The sequence below is a fragment of the Dermacentor andersoni genome, chromosome 11 (genome assembly GCF_023375885.2).
Source record: "Dermacentor andersoni chromosome 11, qqDerAnde1_hic_scaffold, whole genome shotgun sequence".
In the NCBI taxonomy this organism is placed as follows: Eukaryota; Metazoa; Arthropoda; class Arachnida; order Ixodida; family Ixodidae; genus Dermacentor; species Dermacentor andersoni.
In genome coordinates this window covers 95,596,391-95,610,742 of record NC_092824.1, presented here as the reverse complement: position 1 = coordinate 95,610,742, position 14,352 = coordinate 95,596,391, and the positions used below count along the sequence as shown (strand labels likewise).

Below are 14,352 nucleotides of genomic sequence, written 5' to 3'. Positions count from 1 at the left end.
CGTCTGCTGTTTCCAGTTTTCGCAGAAGGCGGGCGTGCATCAACGATATGGCGGCCATTTCGTGGCTCCGAAGAGCCCTCTGCCGGATCGCCGGAAAACTGTAGAGGAACATCTCGATGTTTTTCTTATCACCGAGTCCGTCTCTTCCTCCGGCTTGGGTTTTGTTGTGATTGTCCAAGCTTTCTTTTTTTATTATCGCTGCAAGACGCTTTCCCCCACTAAAGCGCAAGTGTAGAACTCTCCGTCACGAAAACCGTGCAGCGTCGTCGACACTGCAGGTAACGGCCTTATGTTACACAGAGGCAGAATTCGTGATGCCATCAGTGCGTAAGCGTCATGACAGTCATCGGCTCACATTACTGTTCGTAACGTCATCGACTCTCCTGATTGGCCGGCATGCCAGCTGCAAATTCAATGCGTCAGCTACTAACGACCCCTTCTTACTGCATGCCAGATTTGTGGATTTTACTTCTGTTTTAGCGGATGGTTTTGTTATTGGCAAGTGTCACGACTATCCCTGCTGGCTTTCAAGAGCGTCATTGAAGTCATCGGATGTGCTGATTCTGCGTCGCGCTATCTGGGGATACTTACGTCAACTTCTCGAGTGCGCGGAGCGTTGTGGATTCGACGACTGCTTCAATGTCCGCTTTTATGATTGGCCAGTATCATGAGTATCATCGGACCTTACGGCCGTTCGTGACTCTTCGGGGGTCTGTCATAATTGGTCGACATACGAAGAAGAGCAGACGATCACGAATAATTGCTACGTGCGCGTAGCTCACTGCCTCGGACTCCTGCGCATTGTAGACGGTTTAATGACTGAAGGCTCTCGTAACTATTATCGGCTGTCATGACTATTCACGACGGCGTGAGCCGATATCTTGAAAGCGACCGAATGAGCAGCGGACGATTGTGTACCTTTCTCAACCGCGCACCATTCCATACCTCGTTTCTGAGACGTTTGCTCCGACTTCGTTCGCTCGGAGCACTGCACAGTTTTAATGACACTGAGTAGGTCGTCAGCCGCCCTCTTCTTGCGGCCTCAGAATAGGGGCTGCATGTAGGGGAACAACATTCGTCCCATGGCGCAAATAAAAGAGTTCGAGCAAGAAACATTACCGTTTCCACTGTTTACCATCTCCCCACTCCCCTTTTCTCCGCCTCGATTGTGGATGCTCGGGATCTAGTGAACCGCTCAAGGAAAAAGGCTATCTGATCTTTTTTTTTCATTTGTTATTGTATGGTGCTCCTGTTCACGCATTTCAGAGGTCGGCGGGGGCTCATACCATTGCATGACTACAAGGAATGAAAGAGTATAAAAGCTTACGCGAAATAAAAGAAAGAGCAAAAAGAACTCAGCAGACTTAAGCGATTTTTTCTCACGCTGAACTAATTTGCTGCAACGGCAGCATGCTCTCAACAAACAGAGCCGTCTTTATGATGATGGCGATGAGGATGAGGATGATGATCATGATCATGATAGTGATGATAACCGTATATACGTTCCTCTGGACCGAATACATTAACGAGGGTGTATTAACTTATGATTAGTTACGCAGCTACTTAGCGAATGTTATGATACTGACAATTTGTCAGCATCTACAGCCCGTCCTTGCGGCGCAGCATTGAAACCCGCCCTTTATTTAAAGAGTAACTGTGTTATCGGCCCTTAACCATAATTTATTCCGGGGACGCTCGCGCCCCGAGTGGAATGGAGCGCACAGGACAGTTTTTACATGTAAGGCTGCATCTACTCTGCTAGCAGCAACCTCTGTTGACGGAGCGATTGGCCGATGAGGTATGACGTGCCAGAGGCACCCGAGGACAGTACGAGAGATGCTGTAATGGAGGGCTCCGGCCTTTGAAATGTGACTACATGTACCTTATCGCTCAGCCAGGGCTTGGTAGACGAGGATCTCTGCATTCTACTCGCATCGGAACGTCGTGGCAAGTCAAGTAACCGAACGCAGGAACCAGCATTTTACCTAAGAAACGTTTAATTAATTAACGGACTCAACAGCAAGGACGCAAAGTAACCTGCTAACATGTAGGCATAATTTCAGAAAACCGAAGACCTCAATTTCTTTTTTGGTTACTAAGCGAAAAAATATATCAACAAAGGAAAAGTTACTGGGGCGGAGCTTCAGCACATGTCGTCACAGCTCATATGGTCGTGTGGTCAGCACGTATGGTCCGATAGAGTTTGGCAGCGCTTTTGGATTTCCCGGAACAAACGCTAAATCGACGCAGTTCACACGTGCGACGGTTACGCGTTTGCCCTGACGTGGAAGGGAAAAGCCACAAATAAAGTCAACTTAAACACTCAGTGGTGTGTTCTGTCTGAATTGGCCGTTGTAAATTTGCCCCCAGCTTGGACTTATGCGGCTGAACATGTGTAGGAAGCGCTCTCGCTTGTGTGTGCTTTGTCTCCTTAGCTTTCCCTTCCTCTCCCTTCCTTTCCCCAGAAAGTTGACCGCCAGTTTGGCTAACACTTCCGGGTTAGGCTTAGCACGTGCTCCAAGTCTAACCCATTTGTGTGTGTGCACTAAAGGAACCTAAATGGTAGTCTTAGCCAGCGCCACTCATCACCGTGGCGACGGATGTGAAACATCTGTTCAACTGCAAGCGCCACATAGCACGTAAGCTACGTATACATGAGCAAACATGTTACACGTAAGGAGATACAAATTGCACAGCTTCCAGAGCCCTGCAGAGCTGGCAAAACAACTGGCAATTGAGCATTCTGGAAGCGAAAAAAAGGGTACATGCTCGCTTCGTCTGCTGCATAATAGAACGCCCAGGAGAGGCGTTGGTCTAGGAGCGCCGATCGTTTAGTAGCAGACGACGCTGAAAAAAAAAAAAAAAGCGAGCAAGACAACTTCTGCGAGGCCTCTCTCATCTGTGGCTAATGGGGCGCGCGGTAACCGCGTTTGCTCGCTGTCGCAACTTGCGTTCGGTAGCGACTTCACGTGTGTTACTGTAGCAGCTTCTGTGGGCAGGAAAGAAAAAGGGAAGTAAGGCTGGCTAAAGCCTGGATTCGGGTTGGCTGGCGAGTCAACCCCGAGATATTTTCGTCTGTTTGTAATTTGCAGACGACCCTTTCATTCGCTTTCTTCTATCTCCACTGCGCCCGCCTGAAGTGCTGCGAAGCGTTAGACGGTGTGCAGAGACGATAGCCGTAATGTGCCGCGAGAAATAGCCTTGCATCGCTACCACCTTTGGAGTCGCTGCATTCGAGCAGGTGAAACACACAGCTCTGCTCCTGCCGCCGGGAAGACGCAGTAATCGATGGTGTGCACTTTTAGCTCAAAAGTATACGCGCTGCTCCCTCCAGAGGTAGCGCTGCGCATGCTTCATCAATATAGCGCCAAACTAACACTTGACAGGGACGACGCAGCACATTTCTCATGTCTCGAGGCGGAAATGCAGATCGTAATGGCGAAGTTATTTGCGGCACGTCTTCTGTCATGCGAAAGGTGCTGTTGTGTTGGTAATGCGTGCTGTTACATGCGATCGGAGTGTGCCGGCAACCACGGTAATGGGACCACATCCGTTCGCGACGCGTCCGTAATCGCGGCCGTTACCACAGTACGGGAAGCCTCGAGCTCGCTCCTCCCCGACGCCGCCCCAGCTGCGGGGGCCGCCGGGGACCTTCTCCATCGGCGTCGCCGCCGCTGGGAGGCGGCTCTCAAAAGTTCAGAGTTGGCAGACCAGCTCTGGGCCGTCCGGCAAGCCAAAGATGCCGCCCGAGTCCAAGGACTTCGAGCCGCCACCTGAGGCCACCACAACGAAACTGCCGGCCATTCATTAATAAAGTTTCTTCTCTCTCTCTCTCTCTCTACATGCGATCAGCCAGTAAGCATCATAAAGAACCGTAGTGATGCGCCTAGCATTGCAGCTGCACGCAAATGTCAATATAGAGCAATGAATGTCGTAAAAAAAAACAAGAATAAGAGAATAAATAATCTTACGACTGCTTGGCGCCTTGATTGGATCAGATTTACTAATAGAGTTTCCTACTAAAATTGCTTGGTCGAACCCCGGCGCTGCTATCGTTCCGCTAAAATGTGAACGATGGTTAGTACATGGGTTCCTCTAAACTGTCTTCTGGCTCCAAACGAATTTGTGACTTTGCGAATTGATCGTTTTCAACAAACTATTGCGTTACAAGCGCGACGATTCGCACTAAATCGTCCTAAATAAATCCACAAGAACGTCTTAGCCCACAAACACGGAAATCGAGCACTATATTCGAGCACTATATTCGAGCACTATAGCTATCATTCCCACGGCAGCCGAGCGATCGCAGCGCCAGATTTCCCTCTGGTCATTACTGCAGGAAACTCTACGCTTCCTTCTCCGCTATTCTAGCCTCCTCCTTCATAATCTCGTCAACCTCTCCAATTTATCATGCGAGAGAACGGCCCGCGTTTAACAAACCAAAGTGGGCGATGTAGACAAAGAAAGCTACCGATTTAAAATAAACAAAAGTACTTCTCCTGGCTGCTCTTGCTTGGGGCAACCTCAGCGATTGCAAGGACCGGGCGAGCCGGTGTATCATGACGTCACGACGCATCTTCCTTCTGGGTAAAGAAACTGAAACTTGTTCTAAAGAAACAAGGATTACAGTAAATTATTCAAGGTGGTGTGAGCACTATTAAATATATTTCCTTTATTTTTATTGTTATTTTCTCTAGAGTTCGGAGGAGTTGGGAAACTCGTCTAGCACAAAAAAAAAAGGAAGAAGACAAGCCGAGAGTGTCGTCTCTGTACTCCATTTAAGTGAGAAACAGAAGGACAGTGAGAGTCATGGAAGCGCTGTGAGTGCAGCGAGAAAGAAGGAACACTTTGGTTCCATGACGCCGCGATAGCGACCTCGTCGATGGAGCGAAAACACGCCTCCGCTGTGGCGGAAACACAGGCCGGCAGGCAATCTAGATTGGCTCGATCTCAGCATCACGCACGGCCCTCGCTGCATCACTCGAGGGGCGATTCTCGACGGCCGTTTCTCGTTTTTCTTTTGCTTGCGCCGCACGCTATCTGCGCTACAGCGGATCGCTCGGCTAAGCTGGCTTTCGCATAGGCGCTGCAAACAGGGCACTATAAGCTCTCATGCGACGCAGAACGGCAGGCTTAGCTGCTCGCATTTTATTTGTGCGCCAGCCGCGTCGTCCGGTCATTCTCGTCTGCTCGTATACTGGGCGTGCAGACGTATGCTTGCTTTGATGTTTTTATATCTATATTATTTTCGTTTTATTTGGTTCTTGTTGTTGTGAACTTTGGGTAATCTTTTGGAGGAGCTTGATTGTCGTTCTCGCTCGCGTTTTATCGGCTGCTTTTCTCGCTGGCAGCGTCCGGTTATTCTTGTCTGTTCGCAGCGGACGTCTGCTTCCTTTCTCTTTTGTCCGCGCCTGTTATTTTTCGGATGTTCTTCTGGACAAACTAGAGCTTCGTTGCCAGAAGGCAAGGATTGAACGGATCACTTTGGACACCACAAACGCACGCTTTCTTTTCTTTAACCCTTTAATAACCCTTTCGCGACGTAACTTCAACGGATCAACGATCACACACTGAGAGGTTTAGCTCCGAGAGATTTGCACTAACTAACGCGCAGCCGTAGTTAGCAGACGTTCAACGTTACTGCTTAGGGAGAGACAGTTTCTGGTGCGTTAGGCCAAAGCTCTGTCTGGGCGTATTATGTGCGTCTTGGGTGTTCACTGAGTGCGGAAGTTTCAGCAGGGTCATTGTACGGAAAGAGGCTTACGAGTTGGCGTTGCAATTTTTTTCTGCAACGAAAACTTCGTGAGCGTTCACGGGATCCAGATGGCTGCAAGAGCCTTTTGAGTTCTTCGGGTGATGAATTAATACCGCGAGAACGTGTTTTCATGCAGTTGAAAAACGGTTGACGTTGCGGTGCCCTTTTAGGGGCCCGGCTTTGATCTTAGAAACAGGCCTATACTTCGGGGTGTGTCAGTCTAACATTTTAGACTTCTTGCGAAATACTCAGATATAATGCCATGCTAATTTTTCTCTGTTACCAGGCGGTATGTTTTGAATGCCCCAGCCAAAAATATTTAAAAAAAAAACGACACAACAGCAGTTTCTTATATCTTGAGTTCTCCGTTGATTGTATCCTTCTTTTCTTACTTAAACTTAGTTTCCTCGCCCTAATACACATCTGTGTAATATGAAGCATTTGATTTTGAAAGCTAGGCAGACGCTTTTTTCACTAAATCTGACTAAACACAAGCTGAATTCGTCACTAAACGCAAAACAAGTTTGCAGGTGCTTCTGGCACCTGAAACAGCTCGCAATTCGGACTCGTGTCACTGCAATGTAATTAAAGCTAAATTGTGCGATTTAATGTAGCTAAAGTGCACTATGGTTTAAAACTTACGAGGGGCGCCATATTGGAAAGGCTCCAGTTAATTTTTGATCACTTGAGGTTCTTTACTGTGCACCCAATGCACGATACAGGAGCGTCTTTTCTTTTGTTTGTTTTGTTTTCCTTTCTTTAATTCCGTCACATCAGAATGCAGTTTCTGCGGCCGGGATAGAAGCCACGCCCTCGCACTCCGCAATGAAACATCCCTACTGGATTAAAAAAATCCCGTATTCCCCACAACTCCTATATCAAATAACATATGACATATAGGAAAAACGGGTTTCTGTATAAGATGCTATATGTTTCATATCGGAGTATTGGATATAGGACTTATGGGGCATACGAACGTTTCAGTAGGGATGCCATGGTTACTGATCTATACCGCGGCGTGTAGTGTTATTGCAAACCTATGAGGTCCGAACTATACAAGAGAAATCTTTGCGTGCGATACAGCACTGATGTATGTACATTCGATTGAATCCTACCGCATTCGTATTCGGAATACTATACTTGTTGTGAACGTTTCATACGAAAGAAATCGACTCGCCCCCCCCACACACACACGCACACGCGCGCACACACACGCACACGCACACGCGCACACACACGCACACGCACACACACACACACACACACGTGTGTGTGTGTGTGTGCGTGTGTGTGTGTGTGTGCGTGTGCGTGTGTGTGTGCGCGTGTGTGTGTGTGTGCGCGTGTGCGCGCGCGCGCGCGCGCTTCTTCGAGTAATTGAGCTCAAAGACTCCAATTGTGCTAATTGTCGCAAGCGATTAAAAAAATGCGTATAGACCTTTTCATCGGGCGAGGAGGAAACCGGCGCGCCGCCAGTCATATTTCTCCTATCTGACTTCTGCGAGCCGGCGAGGCACTGATTCAATCTCAAAATATATAGGCAGTAAGGTCTGTCTTGCTGTCTACAGAAGCTAAATGCGGATTATCAGCACTGAGGCTAAAAAACTGTCGCGGCCGCAGCTTTAGGTAGCTGCAACAGAACTGCTTGTTGGCCTAGTTGGTGCTTGCTAAAAGACATGTTTTCGCCGCAACTGAACACACACAAAAGGAAGACACATAAAGACAACACGGGCGGCCGCCCATGTCGTCTTTATGTGTCTTCCTTTTGTGTGTGTTCAATTACGGCAAAAAACATGTCTTTTAGCTAGCTGATACGTGTGATAAGGCCGTCTGCGTCCGATGACAGGTGCTTGTTGATGCTTCCAGTATACGCTGCGTTCTCGGGTTTGCGAACACAGCAGATACCCGCTGCCCGTACAAATTCTCAAACACCAGTGAAAAGCGAGGAGTGAATAACAACCAGTCGGACCCAAGCTGTTAACGGTAACGTTCTTTTCGCCGAGAAGAAAGAAGTCCCGAGTGAAGTGTTTCGAACAAACCGGTGTAGCCTGTGTCATCGCATTTTCCTAACTCGAAGTTTCTTACGCAAGTCTTGTCTTGTCTTGTCTTGTATCCTAAGCAGTAGCGCATACCCTAGTCGCTCTCCGATCGGCGTCGCTTTCTTCTTTCTCGAAAAAGATGAGATCATGTATTGCCGTCTTTTCACCGCGATGACACGCGTAATTGTACGCAAGTCTTTCGACATCCGTATATATATATATATATATATATTTTCATTTTCGTTCTCGCGCGCGGCGGCATCACAACGATCTCGGAACTACGACGCATTCAACGCATACCGTAATAGGAGGCCCTCTTTCGCTTCGAGCTAGAACCTGGATGGACTGTTTCTCATCGCGGCCACTAGGGGGGCGAGCATTTAGTTGGACTCACAAGAGCTTGGCGGCGCAACCCACCGCCCCGTTCCAAAGGGAACGCTCATAGCATGAATCCACCCATGGTCAGTAATTTAAGAGAGAACATCGTATAATAAGATTAAAAAAGAGTTCTTCACGCATTCCTTGTGGCTGGGCGTGTGCGTGTTCCAGCCATGGCAATCGCAGGAGCGCAATGCGGCCAGTGGTATGAAATAGACGCGTCAACGCCACAGATACGTCGAAAATGCGCTCAATGTGGCTACCCCGTATTCGCTTTCTGCTGGGACGCAGCGTCATAAGACGTCGTTTCCAGTTGTCTCTCAGTCTCTTTTTACCTGGGCCATCTTAGTATGCCTACATTACGGCGGGAGTAGAGGTTTCTAAATTAAAATATTATTTATATTCTAGGGTTTCACGCGCCAAAGCCATTGTGAGGCACGTCGTAGTGGAAGACTCCGGAATATCTTGGACCACATGGGGTCCTTTAACGTGAGCCTAAACCAAAGTACATGAGGGTCTTGCATTTTGCCCCCATGGATATGCGGCCGCCGCGGTCGGGATCGAACCCACGACATTGAACTCAGCAGCGCAAAGCCATAGTAACGCGGCAGATAGTAGAAAGTTCCAGCTTGGCCGTAAACGTCTTGCCATTTACTGGTTACCGTGTTACTCAGACGTAGACGGGAGATGATAATGATGATGATTATTATTATGCTGCTGATGATGATCGTGATGATGATGATGTATTGGCATGCCTTTTGAAACGTGGCGGTGACAAGTGGTCGCCTAGCTCGCTTGAACTAATCAAGTAATGCATACATGCTTATCAGTTTAGGATTTTTCCTACATCTCCTTGATCTTTTCTCCCTTCCTTGAAACTTGTATATCAGTCTTGTACAGTTACTTATACCTGTAATGGAACCAATCATATCAATATCTTCTCCCATCATCCTTTATCGTCGCTATATCTATCTATATCTATCTAAATCTATATGGCCATGTTATCAGCTTTCAGTGGACACCTTCACAGAGTGGCGTGATAGGGAACGAACAGGCATGACGTTGAAGCGAAAACTGCTTTAAATAAGGCCTCTGAGGTATGCATTCCGTTCTCACGAACGGACACAAACGCCCTGCTAACAATACGTTGGAGCACTGGAACCAACCAAATCGACGACACAAGCGGGTGCACAAATGGGACTCAGAAATGAAATTGCGTATGCCTCCTAAGCTCAAAAGGAGCCAAACGAGCATGGTGCACCGGATTCACCTTGGTGTCGCATTCACCAACCGTTATAGAGGTCTGATAGGTTTCAGTGATACTAGCCCAAACTGTGAATACTGTGAGGTATCTGAAACACTTGATGATATATTTTGCGTATGTCCCGTGCACGCGCCCGAACGACAGCAACTGGTCTCTTCCATTGAAAACGTCGATAAGAGGCCGCTATCAGACGAGTTTCGTTCAGGTCCTTGGCCTAATGCAAACGGCGCAGCCCTGTTAACAAGTGCCGCTGTAGCCTTTCTCCAAGCCACTGGGCTGGGCGCACGGCTTTAGAGATGCCACAACGCTGTGAACTTGTATATAAGCACCTCTTCCCCGTATCATCATCGTCATCATCACCATTATCATCATGCATCAATTCCTTTCCTCTCCGACCCTTTTCCCCAGTGTATAGTAGCAGGCCAGAACAAGTTAACTCAGGCCGACCTTTCTGCCTTTCTGTAAAGATATATATATATATATATATATATCTTGTCCGCCTTTTTTCCCTCTCTTGCTTATCTCGACTGCTGAACGGGTAATGCTTTCATCCATTTTAAACCCCAGCGCTTTTGGACGGTGGACGTTACCTACGGGTATCGCTGGGTGAACACCTTCGCCCTCCATTAGGATCGTCTCTGGATTATTGCTGCAGCAGACACAGTAGGGAAATTTGCGCCTAATTTCTTTCTAATTTATAATTTACACGGTCTCCTTTGTTTCCATCATTTGCATCCAATTTCTTGTCTCTATTTATCTCACTTGCTTTTTGGATAACTCCTGGTTGTCTATTAGCGCTTTCAGTTACCATGTACCAGGTTTCCAACTTTCTTGGCCTCTTCCTGTGTTTCGTGGCCACGCTTTTGAGGCACAGATATGTGGGCGCTTTAGCCGTCCAGTTATATTCGTAAATGTTCCTGAGCAACAGAGCTAATAGCGACATTTTGTGACGCTATGTCCAACTACAACGCATTTGAAAACTTTCTTTTTTTTCTCTTGATGTTGCACGAGTGTTCTTGTCGAAGGAAACATCACAAAGAGACTGCACGTTAAAGACTAAGTCGCTACCGACGCTTTACACAGGCAGTTAATTAACATGCGTAAGTCACCGCAATACTATATTTAAGCCCTCTGTGGTTAAGCTCCGCTTCGCAAGATGTCACTGCCAACGTTGCTACTGCCGCAGACCTCCACGTTATTCCGAAAACACTAATACGTTTGCGGACAAGCTGAAACTCCCAGTGAATCAACGCGTGAAAGTTTTGTCTAGCACGGCTTGCCGAGTAAAGTGAGAATTTCTTGCGAATCCAGGCGCACGTAATGTGAAAATGCGTGCACTGCGGTGTTGTCGCAGCTGGTCTTACGTTGCGACCCTAAATTACAGCTTGCGTGCGTAAGTAACAAGCCAAGTAGTCTTTCCTTTTTTTTTCTCTCTCTCTCTTTGGAATCTGTGGTCCGTAGCTATAGTGCTTCCAGCAGTACGTTACACATAATTAACCCTTTCGTTGTCCGTGGTTTAGTGGACCGGTCGCGAATTGGTTGATGAAACCGCAATAAATATATATATATATATATATAATTTTTTACTCCTTTCGTTCTCTAAGTTTACACAGTACACTTTGCCACTGACCACAAACAAGCCTTTCGTTTGCGGCATCGCGAAACAACAAGAAATAATAAGGGCCTAAAAATTTTATATTACCGTGTCACCACCGCTAATATCGTTACTACACATCGATTATCACTAGTGATGGCCCAACTTAGCGAATCACATAGCTTACATGTGATTAAGAAGCGCACGTGAAGATGATGGCGCAGTCTGCCCTATTTAAAAAAAAAATCCCCAATCGGAGTGTAAGAGTTACGAAACGAAGAACGAGTAAACAAGGCTGGATAAGTGTACTTGACAACGTCAATATCCGCTAGCGCGCAAAATGGCTAAATCTCGCTTATTGTCAAGCGTGGCCTGTTACTGAACGTGGTGCAACCTGCTCAACGGAAAGAGCAGAAGCAGAAACCTCAATATCAGTGCTGCGGCATCGCGCATATGCGATTGCTTGTCTGTGTAAACACGCTTACGTAAGGAAGAACGAAACGCTCAGCAGGTCTGCTTCACAACGTGCTTACACAACAAACACAGTCACTAAGTGTCCTTCATTCCTAATTGCAGCTGTTCTAGGAATGCCGCGCTCCGAACAGCGTAGAGACGAAGAAATAGCCAAGATTCACATTATGCAGCATCCTGGCGTACTTGCAAATGCGACTTGTATGGATGGCATGTTACGCAACGGAAAGGGTGCGGAGACAGCTGGGCCTCAAACAAACAGCTCGGGCGCGTTCTCAAGGCGAGTGCCTAGGGAAATGTCAACGTGTCGGGTGATCGGGGAGAAACGTGAAGAGACGGGAGGATCGTCTGGTCGCACTGCCTTGTGAATGCGGATGATTCGAAAAGACGTTATTGATTTCGGTATGCAGACATTCACGAAACTGCAATTCGGAGTTGTAAGCGCCAGAATCCCGATCCGATCGTGAGGCACGCCGTAGTGGGGGACTCCGGGGTAATTCTTACCACCCGGGCGTTTTAAACGTGCACGCACTGCATGGTACGCGGGAATTTTCTGCCGTGAAAACGCTGTCGCCGCAGTCGGGATTTGAACCCGCGACCTCGTGCTTAACAGCACAGCGCTGTGGCAACTTAGCTATCGCTAAGGACGACTTTAGAAGAGGAAGCACTCCGACAACAAGAATGCAGTCAGTGTGCTGACAACAACGCGCTTTTCTTGTTCTATAGCCCAGTTATAGTATGCAAGTGCATAAATTATGCAAAGCGTCGCATCAGGCAGGTTAAGCATAGCCTCGGTAAGATAGAAGTTATCGCTGATCGTGAGTTTCATTCCTCATTCGTAAAGACAGCCGAAGGGCGATCAGTATGACCCTATGCCCGTCCTGGTTTCTTTTGATAGATCGCCATTTTTTACGTTCCGGAATATACCGAGTTGCGCCTGTTGACACGTGATCAGTTTCGGAGAGCGATCTGTCAGTGTCGCTGTGTTGTGCTGCGCGACTCCTACAGAAAAAGTGTTCGCCATGCCTTCCTCAAACAAGGCGCCGGTAAAAGAAAATGGTGTTACGCATGCGTCTTTCTACCGGTACCTCGCTAGAGCCTCGTTTGTAGCGGGTGCCCCAAATGGCTGCCTACGCCCCCCCCCCCCCCCCTTCCTACCGTATAGCAGGCTACGAGGCAACACTGCCGAATCGTTGCAGCCGTGACAGACTCACCTCTGACGTCGCCCTAGTTTTGCACAGAACGTCGTTGCAAATTTGCAGAAGGTTGCTAGGCTGCGACGCGGCGGCGAGAGACAGTCTTCGATTTGCGGCGCTCTTTCGTCCGTACGTTGAAGGTTTCGCTGCGGTTAACTTCGCGCTCGGTTGCGTTGGGCCGCTTGGTCCGGAACACCGTTTGCACAAATCTCTCGCGAGTTGAAACACCGACGAATCACCACGTCTCAAACCCCCTTCTTTGCCGGATGCCGAACAGAAACAGGGAAAAAAAAGCTAACGAAACTTCCAGACAAAACGAAACGAAGCCGTCTGCTGGCGCACTGAACGATCGTCTGCGCTGCCAGCCCCCCTGCCTGGCCCATCTCTCTGCCGAGAAGCCGTGGTGCGGAGAGCTTAGAGAGCAGAAGGAAAGAGAAGCGCTAGCAAGCAGACGAACCACGTACGCTATTGCTAAAAAAAAAAAAAAGAAAGCACCGCGGAGAAGAAGGATGATTGCTTCCTCCACCCGTTCACCTGGTTGTCATGACAACGCTGCTGGGACAACCAATCGCGGCGTGAATCAAAACCGTGACGTCACTTCATTCCGCGGTTGGTGCCATCTGGCGACAAGACGCGTCAGCCTGGGCGCTTCGTGTCGTCTGCTTCCCGCCACTCGCCCGGTTCTTTCATTCTTTTTTTCTCCCTGGCTTCGATTTTTCGTTGCCGTCTGTCGGAGATTGCAGTTTCTTTTCGCGTTATTTTTCCGAGAGTGCAGCGCCGTTTGCATTACGGCGTGCGTCCTGTTCTGACACGCGCGTTTCGTATATGGTGGCAAAAAAAGAAATAACAAATAAGAGTGCTCTCGGGACTGCTTGGTACGTCCATTCTGAATAAAGGCTACGGCTACACGTGTGTGTCTTTCTGCGGAAGCCGACATAAAAACGGAGCGCCGAGGCCAAAAATGTGGCCCCTGGGTTTTAAAATACGAGAGCCGACGTCGTCACAGTCGCTTCGCATCTGTTGCTTCTTCGTACGGCCTTGCTCAATGCACTTTTCAACGACGCGGCGCGTACTTCGGGACTCTGGTTCTCTCGTTCTCATTGTGCTGAACATTTTGGAACGCGTTAAAAGGGAGCAAGAACTAAACAGCACGGAAAAGTTTTCTCTGCTCATTCCTTCGTTTCTAAAGAAACACCATTCACAGAAGACCGGTCGTGTTTCGTCTGGCGCGTTTTCGTCGGACTGAGAAAGGGTTTGAAAGCGTCGTCTGCTTGCTTATCTTCTTCTCTCTCACTCACGTGGAAAACAGCGTTGCAGAAAGCGCGACGTATGCTAACGAATACATCAGAGGACTGCATCAGAGGACTGCATCAGAGGAATACACCAGAGGACTAGGAGAGAAATGGCGAATTTTTGAAAGCCGTTCGCGCTGCATATATTTTACATCTCGAAGCAAGCGATTTCTGCTTGCCGGCAATTCTCACGCGAGCGGGCGACGACATGGCCGCGAAAGGAACGCCGCATTTTTAGCTTCAAGCGCGCCTTTTTTGAGTAGTCAGTGTAGACCCAGGCAGTGAACGATAATGTGCAGTTTTGTCTGGTCGGCCAATTTTGTCTGTCGGCCAGACAGCGACGTCGCTGTCGTCTGCGTCGTTCAC

The 14,352-nt window shown here is 48.3% G+C and overlaps 1 protein-coding gene across 1 annotated transcript in view; it reads right to left on the bottom strand.

The window, feature by feature from the left end:
* LOC126539100 (uncharacterized) overlaps positions 1–13,399 on the bottom strand; it is a 45,367-nt gene extending 31,968 nt beyond the window's left edge. Inside the window, exon 1 of the mRNA XM_050185826.3 lies at positions 12,713–13,399. The gene's annotated coding sequence lies outside the window, so the exon portion shown is untranslated. The remainder of the gene's footprint in view (positions 1–12,712) is intronic.
* Between the last annotated feature and the right edge of the window lie 953 nt (positions 13,400–14,352).